The sequence below is a fragment of the Dermochelys coriacea genome, chromosome 10 (genome assembly GCF_009764565.3).
Source record: "Dermochelys coriacea isolate rDerCor1 chromosome 10, rDerCor1.pri.v4, whole genome shotgun sequence".
NCBI classification, from domain to species: domain Eukaryota; kingdom Metazoa; phylum Chordata; order Testudines; family Dermochelyidae; genus Dermochelys; species Dermochelys coriacea.
In genome coordinates, this window is record NC_050077.1 from 77,953,098 (window position 1) to 77,965,215 (window position 12,118).

General features: G+C 38.9%; 1 protein-coding gene across 1 annotated transcript in view; it reads right to left on the minus strand.

The window, feature by feature from the left end:
• Positions 1 to 12,118, minus strand: part of CERS3 (ceramide synthase 3) — a 72,775-nt gene that overhangs the window by 60,018 nt on the left and 639 nt on the right. The window contains exons 2-3 of the mRNA XM_043494601.1: positions 5,184 to 6,085; positions 2,306 to 4,013 (exon numbers count right to left, since the gene is read on the minus strand). The gene's annotated coding sequence lies outside the window, so the exon portion shown is untranslated. The remainder of the gene's footprint in view (positions 1 to 2,305; positions 4,014 to 5,183; positions 6,086 to 12,118) is intronic.

Consider the following 12,118-nt stretch of genomic DNA (forward strand, 5'->3'; position numbering starts at 1 on the left):
ATCTTGTCTCCTCATTGGTCATTCTGGTCAGATGCCAGCGAGGTTATCCTAGCTTCTTAACCCTTTACAGGTGAAAGGGTTTTTCCTCTGGCCAGGAGGGATTTTAAAGGTGTTTACCCTTCCCTTTATATTTAGGACAGATGTTTATAGAGCTATGCTGATTTACACCCACTGAGGATCTAGCCCTGCATATTTGTGATCTTATCAATTTTGTTTCACTTCAAATGAATATTTAAATATGATATCCAGTTATAATTAGAATACAGTAGTAACCAAAGGCCATTCGTTACCATGTCTTCCACAAAACAGCTGACAGAGTCTGGAATTGATGACATCACTGGAAATGTAAAGGCACCACCTCCTGGTGCTGCTGGCAAGAGATGGGGTAACTGCTGGGGCCATGTGGCCCACAAAGTTTTGGCTCTGGAGGGAGGCTGGTAGGCTCAGTTAGCCCTCTCCCTCTGCTCCCTGGTTCTCCTAGGAACAACAAAACAGCAATCCATACAATAATGCAATAAGTTTGGACTGGGGTCCAAAGCTCAAGGTTGTTTGGATCATAGGGTTTATAACCCCCTGGGGTTTTCTGAGGTGGGGGCTGGGGGGAGGGAGTACAGCATCCTTTATGAGTTGGGTGCATTTCATTTCTTCAGTCCTACTATGTAAAACTGGGAGTGGTATTCAAATTGAAGCTGTACAGAAACATTTAACTTGAAGGTTTACTTCAGAAAGGCAAGATTACTACTTTGCTGGGCAACTCAAACTATTTCTACATTTTCCCACATCTGAACCGTGACCGTGAGCCAAACAAACAGAACATCCAAGAACGCTTTCCCAACTAGGGAAGCGTAGAGCAAGTTGATTCATGTATCATTTGGTTAATACAGTCCTTTTCATTTAATAGAGGCACTGGGATATTTGCGATGCCTTGATTCACAACCTCCTTACTGCAAAAAGAGGAGAATTTGTGGCACCTTAGAGACTAACAAATTTATTTGAGCATAAGCTTTCGTGAGCTACAGCTCACTTCATTGGATGCTTTCAGTGGAAATAGCATTTTCCACTAGATGCATCCGATGAAGTGAGCTGTAGCTCACGAAAGCTTATGCTCAAATAAATTTGTTAGTCTCTAAGGTGCCACAAGTCCTCCTGTTCTTTTTGCAGATACAGACTAACACAGCTGCTACTCTGAAACCTCCTTACTGTTGCTCTCATCTGCTCCAAACCCCTGTGTTTGACTGAAGGAAATTCAAACCTGTTTTAGATGAGCTTGGAAGAATTAGATTTTTATTGGTAAATGTCGATTTCACGGACATATGCAAATCGACAAAAATGTATTTCCATCTAGAATCACTGAAATGTATAGCTAGACAATGTAAGAAAAATGCTGCTTGAGAACTTATGAGTGTCCAAATCCAGCGTTTAGACTTCTGAATAAGGCTTGTTACAAATGGACTAGTGAATGAATAGTAAAAACAGGTATGATTGATTTAAGGATATTTACTTGGTATATTTTGACACATGATGGTGACAGTGTGTTAACTGTTGATAAAGCTTTAAGTTTCTGAATCTCAGTGTCTACTATTATTAAATAAGAGTCTGCCACCCCATAAATTCACACATTTGTGAAAATTTAAAATTGATAGAAATCTAAAAAAAACCAAACATTGATATTATCCACTGAAATTATTTAAAAAAAAAAAAACTGAATTCTGCCAAGCATAGTTGTAGATAATAAAATGGAAGACACCAATTTTAAACATCTTTTAAAGCATTTCTTAGGTGCTACTCGCCACAATACTTGGACTCCATTTCAACATTAAATAAAGATATTATTGCCTAAACAACACGTGAACTCAACTCTAAGCCATCTCCACCAACTGGCCAAAATGGCCCACTGATCTTTCAGTTACCACCACACTTCGCACTTTCAGAGTGCCTTCCATGAGGGGATTGCAAACCTCAGCACTCAAGGAAACCAAAGCAAACTAGAGGCGTCTTGCCCTAAGAACTAAAAATAGCCAGAAACCATCTCTGACTGACCACCAGAGAACACAAATTCCAGAAATGAATGTCCCACCTACCTAGGCAAGTGACAATTCAACTATATAAGCACAGAATCAATGGTGAAGCATCACCCTGTGGTAGGATTTTAAAACAAAAACAAAAACCAATCCTCAAATACTTAAGATAATTAATTTACACGTAGAAGCAGAAAAGCCCTTATCTATATGGCCGATTGGAAACTTCAGTCAAAAACAACAAAACACTGATAATTCTTCCCCGTTTTCCAGCCAGCTGTATTTACCTGACTCAATGAACCCAGGTCCTGGTTGTGAGTTCTCCCCTCATAGTTCCTAAGTGGCTATATAAAAAGAGAAATGATAAACCAGAATATATTTTAAAAGATAAATTCCAACTGGATGTCTTGTAAGGGAAGACTTATTTAGCAAAAATAAATAGTTGTGTCATGCTAAATCTTTAACTTCTAGAATTCAGAGCTGTTGAGTCCAAAGTCAAAAGGAAGGCCTGCAGTTTAGTTTTAAGAGGTTTCGTTCTGCTAAACTCTCTCAGTCAGATGGTAGTTATTCAGTGTCTGATAATAGTTTATAGTGGCATAAAAGTTATTTCCAACAGTTTAAGACTGAGAATGATCTACATCAACTGGCATTTAATATAAAAGAGTAATTTCTCTCCTAACCTCTCCCCTCAGTCGTGCTAAATGTAACATTATTTCATCAAGATTTAGAAACTGATCAAAATAAAGCACTCTGAAGCAAGGAAATGCGTGGGTAGGCTAGAAAGACACACTGGCATCAAAACCCACGGAGCTGACTTGGGAGCCAAATCCCCGGCCTACTTCATGTGAGTACAGAACGCCTATCAATGCATTTCCCCCCTCCCACATGGAAAAATGGGGGCAGGGGGGGCAACTTCACAAGGGAACCACTGCAAAATTTTCTTCCCCAGAACCAGTCTTGCAAGAAGGTACGATCCGGCTCTTAATTTATGCTGGTTTGCAAGTGAGGGGAAGTTCCTGTCTTGTCAGCCAGGTTGTTCCATCTCTCTGGAGTGATATTTAATGCATTATTCTACTGCTGCTCGCTTGGAAGAGAATAAAGATTTCTAAAGCACTCCCCCTACCAAGTGCTTTACCAACACCACCACCACACACATCTCACCAAATTTGGAATATGCTGAACATTAGGGGGACAAATGCTCAAGTGTTTGCGCACCAGGGTTTTTGCAGGGCTAAGTTGGAAGCAGATGCACACGTTTGAACATTTGGTCCCAAAAGGAAAGGAAGGATGCCAAATCAGCATATAAGGGGCCAGAGATGGTCAGGCTAAAAGAAAAAACCTACACCACTGAAGGGGAAAGGAGTGAGTTCCACCGCTTTGTTTTCACTACCTGTGAGCAAACAGCTATGTCCTCAAGGTGTAGAAATGAGACTGCGTGTATACAATGAGCTGGGGATCTACATTTGTATTGTTCATTCTGACATATTTATCACCACTCCTGTGTTTAACAATTCAAAAAAGTGTCAATGTGGCAGTTCTTTTGTGAGCTCTTTCAAGCTGGTGCAACTCACTTCCTTAGCTAAAACAACAAGGAGTCCTTGGGGCACCTTAGGAGACTAACATTTATTTGGACATAAGCTTTCATGGGCTAAAACCCACTTCATCAGATGCATGGAGTGGAAAATACAGTAGGCAGGTAGAAATACACAGCACATGTATGCTGTGTATTTTATTACTGATAAACGCTGTACTTACAATATTATTGATAAATCTTCAGGATGGTAGCTGTTGAATTATCACATGCTCATTGACTCGTACAGGAGGTGACTAGAGAAGAATTCAATTGATTATGACCGATTTAGTCAGATTTCTGCACATGCAATAGTCCAACTTTTTCTGTTAGCATATTCTCTCCTGTGGGATAAAGCCATTCTTTCCTGCTTGACTGGCATTATCTTGTCCTTTCTGCCAAATAAACCTCCTGGCCAAAGGAATCTGAAGCATAGAAGTGTGTAATTGTCTACTGTAACTGGAACTAGAAGTTTCTTCCTTGGCATTACATTCAACATCTCACAACTTTGTTTCTGACAGAGTTGTAAGCTTGTACAGGCTGGAGTTTCAAATGGGTGCATTTTAAGTAAGTCTAAATAAATAAACATGGCAAAAGAATTAACTCTGTTGCTCACATTTATAACATGGAATATGTATAATTTTATGAATACTACAGATTCTCTCTGAACTCGGTATTAGCCATAACTGGATGTTAATATTTGGTGTTTATATTGCACCCTTCTCCCCTCAAGGTGCTAATATTAATTCATTATTTAGTCCTCACAGCACTCCTATTCCCATTGCACACAGGGGGAAACTAAGGAAGAAAGGTTAAGTCACTCGGGATCAACCCTTCTCAACATTCAATCAGCATCAAAGCAAGGATTTGAACTTAGGAGCTCCTGTCTTTCTGGCTTTAGAATCAATCCATCAGACCAGACTCCCAAACTTTTTTTTGCCGCATCCCTGCATTCAGAGATTGTCCCAAGTGAGTTCCCCTCGGCACAGGGGAATACAGATGGTGCAAAGTTCAGAGCCCAGGAGGTTGGGGATGAGGAAAAATGGGAAATCCCCATGTGACCAGCGCATGCAGGAGGAGGCTCACATGTCTGCATGCATGTATGCACCATTTGGTGGTGCAACTGCCATTTTGATTCCTAGCACAGCGATAGGAGAGAGAAGACAGGGAGAGTAAGGGTGAGACACAGAGAGAGAGAGAGAGAAAAATCAGAGTGAATTCTTTTGAGTTTGTACAGAGCCCATGGGAGCTTGCTAGCAGTAGGATGTGCTGGGTTTATTCTTAATCAGTCAAGTCCTTGAGCTCCCCTGATAACCCTTCCTGGGGGAGCATGGCCCACAGTTTGAAAACCAATGCAAGCACATCAGACCTTATTAGCTTTTTTATATCTATACATAGATATATAAATAAAACAAACGACACATCTAGTTTAATGCTTTCTCCTGCTCCTATTCAGCAGCTTGATAGCATTCGGTCCATTGTGTCTATCAGTCCCTTGTGTTTATTTCCAGACAGCAACCATGCCTCTAAGGGGTGCACAACTTCGGTATATAATCATTTTTGTCACTTGGATAAGTGATAATAAAACTTGGTACCTGAGCATAGGGAAACCAATGCTCCTTTCCAGTATTCCCATTCACCACAGTACAATCAGATGAGGCCGTTGGGAGATTTTAAAAGAAATAGTTTTTGGTTACTTGCACGGAGTGCAAGATGGAAATGAGTAACTGCCTTATTAAGCATTAGAGTCACGAATAATGGTGCAACAACTGTGTGAAGAAATGTCTTGATAATACAAAACCCCCAAGCATACGTACCAATTACAAATTTACATAAAATAAAACCTTGGGGAAAAACAGCTAGAGAATTAAATTAATAGGACACTTCTATAGATTCAACATAGTGTTTTTCTCTTCAAGGAGAATCAGAGGGCATACGTACAATTATTCCTTATGCTGTCAGAAAAGAAATAAGTCCAGTATCATGATGTTTTAACTATGAGAATAGGCTGTTCTCAGTGGGCTTTTAGGAGGCATATATTACTACCAAATGCTGCTGTTTTCTTCAAGTGAGCATACATAGATTTTGGTGCTGAGTAATCCATTGTCTTTCTTGGCTGACTCTACAAAAGGAATTCTCTGCTGTGGAACCAATTCCCTTTGTATCAGGACACCAACAGACACACAGGACATGGTGTGGACAATAAACTGGCATGGAGATATCACCACATCTGCTTCCTTTGTTGATGCAACTGGTTCAGTAATAGATAAATTGATATAGCATTCCACAGGGCTAGGTTATGAGAAGTTTATATGAACGTCAATAGTTATTCCTTGTTGGAACCTTTTCCGTGGGTTGATCACTCCTTCTACTCCCTTTTTGGCGTCAGCAACGAATGTGGCACCATTTCAACTTTAGTGAGCACATGCTGGGGAAAGTAGTTGCAGCTTCTTTCAGATTGCAGCCAATAAATCCAGAGCCTAGGCTCTGTTCCTTTCTGAAACAGAAAAAGCTTGATTTTCTTAACTCAATTTTCGTATCTCACAAAAGACCACTGAAACAGAAGCAAGCCATTGATTATAACAACCTTATAAAAGGATGTGTATGGATGAGGCATTACACAAAACTACTAGACTAGGCAGTAGATGGCATAGTACAAGTCAATAAAGATTAGGGTGCCTAAAAAAAAATCGACTTCGTTTTTTACACAAGAACAACAATGCTCAAAATTCAAAAATACATAAAAAAGAAAAAAAAGACTTGTTTCATGTACTACAGATAAAAACACCCACTTTATGCACTGCCACAGATTATTAGTGAAGCCGGCAAAGGCGCTATTTTTTTTTAAATAAATGATTGGCTACTTACCTAAAGAATAAAAAGTTTATCTACACTAAACTGTTTAAGCCAATGCGCAGACTGACTAGCTGAGAAGTGAAAATAAAAGTCCCACCTACAAGACATTTCACATCTCTTTCCTGATGGCTTGCTTTACCACAAAACAAAATTTCAAAACCAGAACAAATTAATTCCAGCTCCTGGGTAATAACCCACCTGTAGCCTCTCCAACTTCAGCCAGTTGGTGGGAGAGAGCACATATCCTTTCCTATAATAGTTTCCTTCACTTTTTTTTTTTTTAAATTATAACTATATATAACTCCATTCAGATGAGCCATATTAAGCAGGAACCATTTACATGCTGGATCAGTTCTCCACCTTATAATTTTAAAAATGTTGGTGACAAGTGGAATCAAACTTTAATGCTTTGCCGCCAGCATTAAGTCTCCCCACTCCATTCATCTCTCGAGATAGTATTAACAAAAATCAGCTGTACTACAGTGCTGGATATTTTTGCCCTCCACTGAAGAAGCCATTATGAATTACTAATCTAGATGGAGCACTGTTTTGTTCCTCTGTACCAAATTCTACCGTTCTTTTTGCAAAAGGCTGAATGCAATATTATTGTCCAATTGTTATGGCTTACTGCCATAGCCAACTATACGCTTAAACAGAATAGTCTTTAACATTATTCTAGCTTCAAAGTGCACTAGGCTAATAAATAATAATAATTAGGGTCACAATCAGATAATCACCTAGAAAGAGTTTTCTTCAAGACAGCAAAACCTAATGAGTATCAAATAGACCAAAGATGTGGGTGGTTTAATTTTCATTTCAGCTGGTGTGCAAAAGGCACTTTTCATATCACATTGGACGGCTTTCTGGGGATACACATACATGCAAGATGTAAACATTCGGAGGACGAATAACTGATTAAAGCAAGACCCTACTACCCCCTCTTGAAGGAATTTAGGTTGTTTCATAGTACTGCCATCTCCCTGAGGAATTTGGTATATAGTGGAGGTCAATCAGTACAGCATGAAGACTGCTCATTCTGGGAACTGAAGTCAGTATTATCGGGAACAAGACATTCCATGTAATAAACTTCTCATGTACCAAAGGCTCTAAAGAAACTTTCACCACCTTTATTAGGACTAGTATCCCATGCTACAAGGAATTACTTGTTTGTGGGGAAGAGGTTAATTGCATCAAGACCTATATGACCTGGATAACAGAAAGATGGAGTAATACCTTCATCATAAACCATGAAAGTCCAAAACAGCTGCCATATGAACTCCAAGGGAAGATGTCTAAGACAGGCTGACAGGTGAAGGAAGTCAAGCAGTATTTGTGCTGGGAACATAGGAATAGCCACTTGGGTTTTTGGCACTAGACTGCAGCCCTTTCCCACTTAAAATCTGCATATGTCCTATGTTTGAATTCAAAGTTGTCTTGCCATGTTGGTTTTCACTAAGCTGCCTGTTTCTCTGTATACATCTATTACATTCTTTGGAGAAGCTAGAAGGATGAGAGCTACCTGCTTGGAAATGTCAAGCCTCTCATCCTCCACCCTCCTTGGAGTTATATAGATGGAGAGAGGTCCCAGGTTAAGATGCAGGGCAGTAATTGCTTCATATAATTATATGTGGTCAGACTCTTATCCTGTTTGGATCCACTACTACAGTTCCTAACATGATCAATACAAAATTTGTCTCAGACAATAGGAGACAATTAGGACTGAGGAACCTCTATCTTTTCTCCATGGGGAGTAAAGGTCTACAAATCAGTCTCAGGAAATACAAGTCAGCTTCCTCTCCTAGCAGATGGTGAAGGCATTATTCAACAGTGCAAAAACAGTTATTCAGATATTCCATGTCCCCCAGTTGTAAGCTCTGCTTCAACTAAACTCTTATTGAGGGACAGCTCGTATGGGTCTACTATTGATTGGCATCGCTTTTGTTTTCTTTACCTCTCAGTTAAGTACCAACCAGGTCTGCCTTGCAGGACACTAACTCTACACAAAGGCTTTCTGCCACATACAAGATGCAATTCTGTTCCTTCCTTCTTGTTTTATGTAGAACTCTAGAGTCTGGATTATCCATTTGAATTAGGACTTTCCTTACCACCAGATCTTTGAAGGTCCTCAGAGCAATCACAACTATCCCCATTTCCATATTTAAAAGATACTGCACCAGGAGAGAATAAGTGCCTTGGGAATATAGCTCATCTACCCGAGTTATTATTGGGACTGCACTTTAGCTCAAATGAATTTGAACATCCATAACCAAATGCAGATTATTCCTGGCTTGTCAGTAACCAGGTAAGCACAGGAGATTTCCTGTTACCCTATTACAAGACAAGCATATACTCTATTTTCAGGGAGACTTCAGCATGCACTGTAGTGGTCTGATAAACATACAGAAAAGCAGCAGCATTGCAGTTAATGGTGCATTCAGAGTTCTTAGTGTGATGCTGGCTAGCTCTGCTAAATCCTCAATACCGGATCCTTTCTGAAAGGAGGGTTGATGAAGTTGTTCTACTTTGGAAGATTTATAAATATCATTTCCACTCTCCTGACATTACTGGATTCACAAATAAAAGACAACACCATGCCAGGCTTTTTAATTCAGAAATTTGCCAAGAAAATTTGTTTTACTGTAGAAGAATTCAGGAAGTTTGATTTATTAAGTCTCCAACCTATAATGGGAGACCAAAAAACTAAAATGTGGAAAAGTAGAAATATTAGAGGAAATAAGAGTCCATGAAGAACCATGAGTGTCCTGGATTTAGATGGATTTTCAGTAGAGTTCTAGAAATGAATATCTCTACTTAAAGAGATGCATACACTGTAACAGCTTTTAATAGTAACTACTTGCCTCCTTATAGCACCATTTTATTCATTCTGAAGCTAGAAAAATCAAATGACTGCACAAACTATGGGCCAATCCCCTTTCATAAACAGAGGCTGTGGAAATTTTAGCTAGTCATAACAAATGGATTGGAAATAATTCTCCTTAACACAATTCATTTACCAATAGGATGTGTGGTTAAGTTTTTGTGCAATAATGCAAGACAGTTGTGTATGTCATTAACTTAATGATAAAAGAACTTGCAACAGTTGACCTATTATAAAGGGACTGACAGAGTTTGAGTATCCAGTCCTCAGGTTCCAGAGGGGCTTTGGTAATACAGTTTGCTACAGGGTTATTTGCTGAACAGAAACAGAGGCTTGCATAACCATCAATGGATTAAAATAAAAATCTTTTGGATTCTAAAAGGGAGCATATGGCTGGGGTGCTCTCACTGTGCTGTACTGTTTGATATAGTCCTGAAACCAGTCTGCTTGCTGTCTGCCGGAGTACTCAAATAATGAGGTAAGAGTTGGAGATAAGGACTACAAAAGATAACTCGTACAACTGTCATGTCCCCAGTCCAGCCCCTATAGTTTGCATAAACTGTAACACTATGAATTTTAGTTCTTTAATTACAAAAGAAAAATCAGATTTCCCCCTCAGTTTTTCCAATGTAAATGGAGTCTTTAAAAGCACTCTGAGGATTGTAACAAATGGGTTCCTGAGGAACAGAATAAGTGTAAATGATCAAATAGTAATAAACCACTAGATCCACAATCAACTTCAGCTTGGAGCTGGTGAGAATTAAAACACAGTTGGTGCCCAGTATCTTAGAGCAGCCATAACTTGATTAATGAGCCCAGATAAAAATTACATCATAATGAAGCTAAGATTGCAAGTATGTATCTATAATAAAAGGATAAAATACATTAGAGCTGTTGTAATTGTCTCCAAAAACAAACATTACAAACCCAGGAAATTCAGAGTTAAGATTAAACAATGAGGTGTCCTTGTGGCACCTTAGAGACTAACAAATTTATTCGGCCATAAGCTTTTGTGGGATATAACCCACAGAGAAGGCCATAAAATAACCAGACAATTATGATTAATGCATAACAGTAGTTGTGATATCAGATTAGATTAAAATGATTTTTAAAACTTCAAATTTTTTGGTCATTTTTTTCCTTTATGGTACTATTCTCTATAAGCAGTATCGTAAGTGCCGTGGTATCCTGGAAAGGAACTGGATGCAAGAAAATGGCTGTGGGAAAACCACGAGAGTCTCCTACTGGTTTTGGATACTGCTGAGATCCCTTGGGTGTTCTACAGAGAACAGTACTGTAGAGTCCTTGCAATATTTATCCCAGGTATCGGCAACCTTCGGCCCACGGCCCATCAGGGAAATCCGCTGGCGGGCCTGGTTGTTTATCTGCAACGTCTGCAGGTTTGGCTGATCGCAGCTCGCACTGGCTGCGGTCTGCCGTTCCAGGCCAATGGGGTCTGCGGGCAGTGGCGTGGGCTGAGGGATGTGCTGGTCGCCGCTTTTGTGCTCCATTGGCCTGGAACAGCGAACCGCGACCAGTGGGAGCTGCGATCAGCCAAACTTGCAGATAATCAAACCATCCCAGCCCACCAGCGGATTTCCCCGATGGGCGGCATGCCAAAGGTTGCTGATCCCTGGTTTACCCTATTGTATAACTGACTAGTTCTTGTGTTTATATAAGACAATCAATGTACAAATTATTTTTGGAGAGAAGATTTTCATAGGACAAGGCATATCCAAACCTGCTCAAATTAGTCAAATTATTTGTAATCAGTAGAAATGTTAGATTTAAAAGCAGAGAGTCTATAAGCCTCCCAGTGGATAAAGTTACTTTAAATTATGTTACTTTCTGGAAGATACCCACTCTAACCATGAATGTGAAACACTTCCCACTATCACTCACATTTTCACCCATTCCTAACTATGTGCAAAGGCCAAGCATGGAAAATTTCAGTCTCAAAGGTGAAATCTGGTCTGGAAAGTTTGAACAAACTGTCTGCAATCATTTTTATTTCATCAGGGATAAAAAAATAATTCTCATTTCTAAACAATTTAGCAATTTTTTTTTAAATATACAAGTAACACAATCTTTAAAAAAAAATCCCTAAATAAATTTGTTAGTTACTCTAAGGTGCCACAAGTACTCCTTGTTTTTTTTTGCAGACACAGACTAACACAGCTACCACTCTGAAACCTAAATGTAGGGCCTCTCTAATTTTTCTGCATTCTACAATATCCTGAAAATTCTAAGCTTCCATTTAAAAAAAACAAAAAACAAAAAAACCACTCATCTCTTTTTCAGTTGTGAAGCTAGTCATTGTAGCTAGGTAGAGTAACCTGCTAGAAAACTGGCACCGCCAAACAGGAAATTCATCTATCCACCATTCTTACTTCATTAATATGTGAAAGATATTTCCCAATTGGCAGTATTGAAAATTATAACATTAAGCAATTTAAATGCATTAACACAGCCATTAACAACAGTGAGATTAGTCAGTTAATCACAGGTAGTGAGTAAATGCAGAAAATATGTTCTAATAATAATGTTTACATTGAACATTTGCAATGCAAGCCAGTTATCCATTTTTTCTAGTTATGTGTATTTTAAATATACTACTAGGCTATAAATTTTATATCATAATATATAGGGTGTTTATGCACCTGCATAAGCACTGATATTAGAATTTTACTTCTGCATTGCACAATTTTGATTTTAAATGTAATGTTGCATTAACAAGTTTTCATTTAAACAGGGAATTTATATACTAGTTCATCTTTTTTTTTTTTTTTGAAAAAA